Here is a 6,000-nt window from a genome sequence, read left to right as displayed (position 1 = left end):
AAGACCTCATGTGGGAGGCTCATGACTGCAAGCTAGCTGGACATGGGGGCCAGAAGAGGTCTTATGACAAACTCCATCAACACTACATGTGGCCAAAAATGAAGGACGACGTAATCGACTACTTGCGTACCTGCCCGACCTGCCAATTGGTCAAAGCTCAAAGAGTCAAGCCTGCTGGCCTCCTCCACCCAATGCCAACACCTTCCCGGCCTTGGGACATGGTAAGTATGGACTTCATCGTCGACCTTCCCCCCTCCCACGGCCACACTACCATCATCGTGGTCGTCGACTACTTCACCAAGCAAGCTCACTTCATACCTGCAAAGCCTCCCGTCATAGCCTACCAAGTAGCCAAACACTTCTTCGCCAAAGTCTTCAAATACCACGGCCTCCCCTTAGCCATAGTTTCTGATCGCGACACCCGCTTCCTCAGCGACCTCTGGCGCGAGCTCTTCAAGCTGCTAGGAACCCAGCTCCGTTTCTCCTCCGCCTACCACCCAGAAACCGATGGCCAAACAGAAAGAGTCAACCAAGGCATTGAAGACTACATCCGCAACTACGTCAAAGCAGATCAAAAGGACTGGTCCGAATACATGGACATCATGGAATTCCACTACAACAACTCCATCCATAGCAGCACTGGCTACACCCCCTTCGAGCTCTCCACAGGTAAAGAAGTCATCACCCCTCTTGCACTGGCAACCGGCGACGTGCATGCCCAGGATCTGGAATGCGAAGAGTTTTTGCAGCAATGGCAAACACGCATGCAACGCGCAAAGAAGAGTCTCGAGCAAAGCAAGGTACGCATAGCCAAATACGCCAACCAAAAGAGAAGACCGGCCAAGCTGTTCCAAGAAGGTGACTTGGTACTGGTAAGCTCCCAAAATATCAACCTCCCTCAAGGCCTCTCCCCGAAGTTCAACCACCGATTCTACGGGCCATACAAGGTGCTCAAGAGCTACAACGACATCACCTACAAGCTGGAGCTACCCCCACAAATCAACATCCACAATGCTTTCCATGTAAGTCTCCTCAAGAGGTTTGCACCGGATAGCACCTATGGTCGGAATGTCCCCGAATATGTAAAGGATGGCCCGCCAAATGAGCCGGAGGCCATCCTAAAGTCGCGCTTTGGGCGCCGGGGACAACTATTCTATGTCAAGTGGCGCAACCGACCCATGACGGAATGCACTTGGGTACCTGAAGAAATCATGCTCCGTCTCGGACGACCCCTTGTGCTCCGATTCTACAACATGCCCACTGAAGAGGAGGACATCGATCAACATGACACCACATAGAATAGTCCTCACCCCCCCTTGTAAATAGCACCACCCTAGGTAGCTAGACATTTTTGAGCAACACCAAACTCTCATCTTTGTAAATATCCACCCCTCAAACCTCGCCAACAAATTTTGTATCGGCACGCCTCAAACCCCGGCTTGACGTGGGCGTCAAGCTCTCTCAACCCGGGGGAGTATATAAGGGAAGTATGTGCCACTTCCCCCAACTTTCCAGCCCCGTTTTCAAGTGATTACTCGCGTCCCTTGTATTCGGCACTTTCTTATGATATTGATCATTCGTTCGCGTCCCTCATTCTCGTGTCCCTCTTGCGTTCAGTTTTCAAGTTGCGTTCTTGTATGTGCGTTTGCTTGCCTGCAGGTCCCGTTTGCATCGCAGGTGAGCCGGAGCGGCCCCGTTTCCGCGACGCCCCGAACGAGGGCGTCACAGCATTCATCATACCTTGCAAAAGCCATTTCAAACTTTTGAACGTGCTCTTCTTGAACTGTATACACAAAAATCATATATGAATCCTTTGACAAACTTCCCAAGGAACGGGGTAAGGACCCAATCCACTTTTCTTTCAAAAGCTCCAAGCCCATTTGTTAACCCAAACGGAAGGCAGTAAAAGCGGAAACAACCCCATGGAGTGATAAAAGTAGCCTTTTTCCGATCCTCAGGAGCAAGGATAAGTTGGAAATACCCTGAATAATCATCACAGACACTGTGTCTTTCAAAGCCAGCCACGGCATCCACCAAAAGTTTATCAATGAAAGGTAAGGGATAAGGATCTTTCTTGATCACTGCATTTAATGGCTTATAATCAACGCAAACTCTCCAATGCCCATCTTTCTTTGGAGTGACCACTACAAGGCTCACCCATTCAGCATTATAAACTGGTTCAATGAACCTTGCATCCAAAAGTTTATTTACTTCTTCCTTTAAAGCATTCATTTGCTCCTTACCCATCCTCCTTAATTTTTGTCTTATTGGTTTTGCCCCTTCAACTAGTTCAATCTTCACAAGATCTCCGACAAAACCCCCTATTTCTTGATAAGAAGTGATAAAAAGATTTGGAAACCTGTCCAACATTGTTAAGTACTCCCTTATTTCTCCTGGTGTCAAATCAGTACTCGGCATATTTTGAATCAACTCCTTCACTGGCAATTCTTGTTTAGGCTGCATCAACTCCTCAAGTTGCTCTAAACGGCTCGAAACATTTATATCCCCCGACACTTGCAATACTTCACCAATTTCTCTTTGTTCCTCGTCCAACAGCAAGAATGACACTTCACCCTCATCACTGGAACTAAAAGTAGTGCTACTTTCCGAATCTTTAAAAATGTCTTCACTGGTAACCTCGGATTCATCATTTTCACTCACATCTTCTAGTGCCAAAGGTTGCTTGATAGTCATATCAAACACCCTCTTTTCACCCTTCTTGCCACACACAGATTGTGTCCTTGCCCCAATCTTGCACAACACCAACAGCTCTCAACCAAGGTCGTCCCAAAATGAGAGGAAAAGTTCCCAGGCCAGCTGGCATAACATGAAAGTTTACTATAACCTTCACGTTAAAGACCTCCACTTCCAAATTCTTAGTCAGCCCCAAACATTTCACTTTGGCATGGCTTGCTAGTCGAATCCTAAACCCAGAGCTCTCGCGTGTAATGAGACCCAGTCTCTCAACACATGACTGTGTGATCACACAAACTTTGAGCACCTCCATCAATGTAGACTTCTCCTATGCCCACACCTTTGTGCCAAGCGTTCACCAACAGGACAAATGTCGGGGTAACTCTCCCACAGCCAACACTCTGACTTGTCCATGCTTCGACTCTTTCTCTGGATTCACTAATGACTTCCACTGCCTCTTAAGTTTGGGCACCATATTTATCAACTGTCCAAAAGTACAATCTACTTTCCTCCCAATCAGGTCTTCCTTTACACTGTAAGTTGTTTTGCCTTCTCCCAAAGGTAAATCTGCTACTTCAAATCGTCTATGAGGTCTTCTCTTAGAATTCCAGTTTTGTGGGTGGATTTTTAGGTTTGAAGCCTTAATGGGAAGCTTGCCTTCTTCCCATGTCTCATGTAGCGCAATGATTTGCTCTCGTCCATCTCTCTCTCCCCTTTGCACATATGGTAATGCTCTACTAGTTGGGCTACTTAGATGACCATGTACGCATCTATGGGTTTTATGCACGAATGCAAAGGCAAGAGCCTTCTGACAGGAACCGGATTAGCTAATTGCTAATCCCCCATAGGTACGCACAGTTCCATCACGGAAAATTGCAAAAATGGAGAGTTTTCTCTCGTGAAACTCGTTCAAACCACAGGGAAACTACCCCATTGTGCGGGAGCTATTGAGACATGCGTCGACATGTTTGCTCTGCTCAAAACAATCCAAAATAGAGAATTACAGCTTGGTGTGTTTATTTTCAAGTTTAGGGTTTCGCACCTAAGCTACAAGATAACACCAAGGGAGCCTCAACGAAGACTTGCGATGCTTATACAGGGCTTTGGACAACTGTGACCAAATTACACCACACTGGAATTGACCTGCAGCTCACCGGAAAGCTTCTAAAATGCAAGGGAAACCGTCCTAGACATATACTTTTGACCTACACAGGTTTTGGCACCGTTATGCTATCAAAATTGGGTAGAAAACCTGCAATTTCAGTCCTTGACAGGTCTGGACAGCTTGGTGAGAGTTTGGTGTAAGTGTTCATGTCGTTTATTTGCAATTGAATAAAGAAACACCGAAAGGGGCACCAATCTTTGGGGCCTATAGGGCATCATTTTCTACTTGGGAGCGCTCTAGCTACCAAGTCGTGGATTTTTTTGAAGTGGTAAATTTTAGTTACAAGTTCAAATGTAAAGTTTCTTTGTGTCATAAAGTGCAAGGAAATTTAGACGACATAGTTCTGGGTGAAAGCTAAAGTTTACCGCCCTTTCGTAAGGCTACAGGCTAGTTTCAAAGACTCGGGATGGTATTGGATTATCGTGAACATGTTCGGTAACAAACTTGGACACCCTAAGTCGGAAATCTGGCACGACACATGAGAAATCACTTAAATTTACTTCACAAACTTCCACACTTCAATAGATATGACAATACAAAGTCTGAGGGTCCTCTCTGTTCAATGCTCTCAGGCAAAACTGAGAAACAAAGAGGCCCTTGATACAATTTTATAGGCCCCATGGCCTCCCAAAAGCAGTACAGGAAAAGCTTCAATCACAAAAGCATTAGGTCCCAAAAGCTAGCGCTCTCAGTAGCCAGTGCAAATCGCATATTTGCATACAGCGTGCCACGTCAACCAGCCAACGTGTTTTACAGGCATCTGTACATTTGTCCACGTCAGCACTCCATGCGATTTGGGTTCTTCTTTTTTTCTATTTTATAATTCTAGTGTCCCCTAGGGCCCCATCGGACGAGACCCCATAAGATGGGAACAACTTATTAAATCATTTTGTCCCTGAGGTCATGCCAGGTCATCATTTTGTGACATGTTCAATAAGGATGGTCACTTTATACTAGAAAGCAGGTGTCAGATTGGCAGTTTGAAATTTTGAATACAACCTTAGAGTAAGTGTCAGCTATACATACGTGGTAGCGGCATCCGTACGTGTGTAGTGCGCACAACAGAGCACTTGAAGACAACAAAAGGGCGATGGCAGCTGAGAACGCGATGGGAAGAGAGAGAGAGAGAGAGAGAGAGAGAGAGAGAGAGAGAGAGAGAGAGAGAGAGAGAGAGAGAGAGAGAGAGAGAGAGAGAGAGAGAGAGAGAGAGCTTTATTAACGTCTACTAGAGGCCGAACTCGACCTACGAGACAAAATTGATGTACAACTGTCAATGCCCTCTGGGTGACCAGAAAAAGGACAAAATATAACATGAAATAAAATAAAATAGGACTGAACTAGTAGGATAGGAGTGATGAGTGGAGTGGGCTGGGAGATGGAGCACTAACACTAAGGATATATGCGTAGGGGTGTACAAGAATGCAATGCAAACTAGCTAGCTCCATCCAGTCCCATAATGAGGATGTAATATTTGATACATAGGCGATGGCGAAGTAAAAATCCCCTGTAGCATGATCTCCGGATGTAGATGTAAATGAGCGATCTGCTCCTGGATACGGCGCTGATGACGAGCCCGAATCTCTGTAATCTCCCTCTCACGTAGTACAGGTGTCTGGTAACCAGATGCTCTCGGTCTCCGTCTCCGTCTCCGTCTCCGTCTCCGTCTGGCTCGGAGGTCCTCAGCTCGCTGAAGGGTAACCCCCCTCTTGTGTCGGTATATGCACTGTAGTAGATCTCTGAAAGAAGTCAGTGAGCTGGAGCTGCCGTCTCTCCCTCCCTGTAATAGGATCCTGTAGTAGCATCTCCCTATGACGCTGTATCTCCGTCAAGGACTGGCCAAATCGGCACTGGTCTGTAGACTCCATGATCTGGCGTAGTGTGGGGTGTCCACTGAACAAGGAAGTGTATCTGTCTCTGATGTCACTGTATGCTCTGCACCTGCATACGTAATGCTCCTCGCTCTCAACCTCCTCCTGACATAGTCTGCAGATCCTCTCTGCTCTAATGACCCGTGCCGCTCTGCCTACCTCAATCTCAAGCTGGTGTGATGATACTCTGAGCTGGCCAATCGCCACTCAGGCACTGTGGGGCATGTATACATCCATATATCTGGGCCTCTGGATAAATCCATCCTCGGAGAT

This window comes from Adiantum capillus-veneris, chromosome 4 (assembly GCF_014529385.1).
Source record: "Adiantum capillus-veneris isolate H3 chromosome 4, ASM1452938v2, whole genome shotgun sequence".
Taxonomy (NCBI): Eukaryota; Viridiplantae; Streptophyta; class Polypodiopsida; order Polypodiales; family Pteridaceae; genus Adiantum; species Adiantum capillus-veneris.
The sequence above is the reverse complement of the archived record's forward strand: the minus strand, read 5'-3'. Positions refer to the sequence as shown.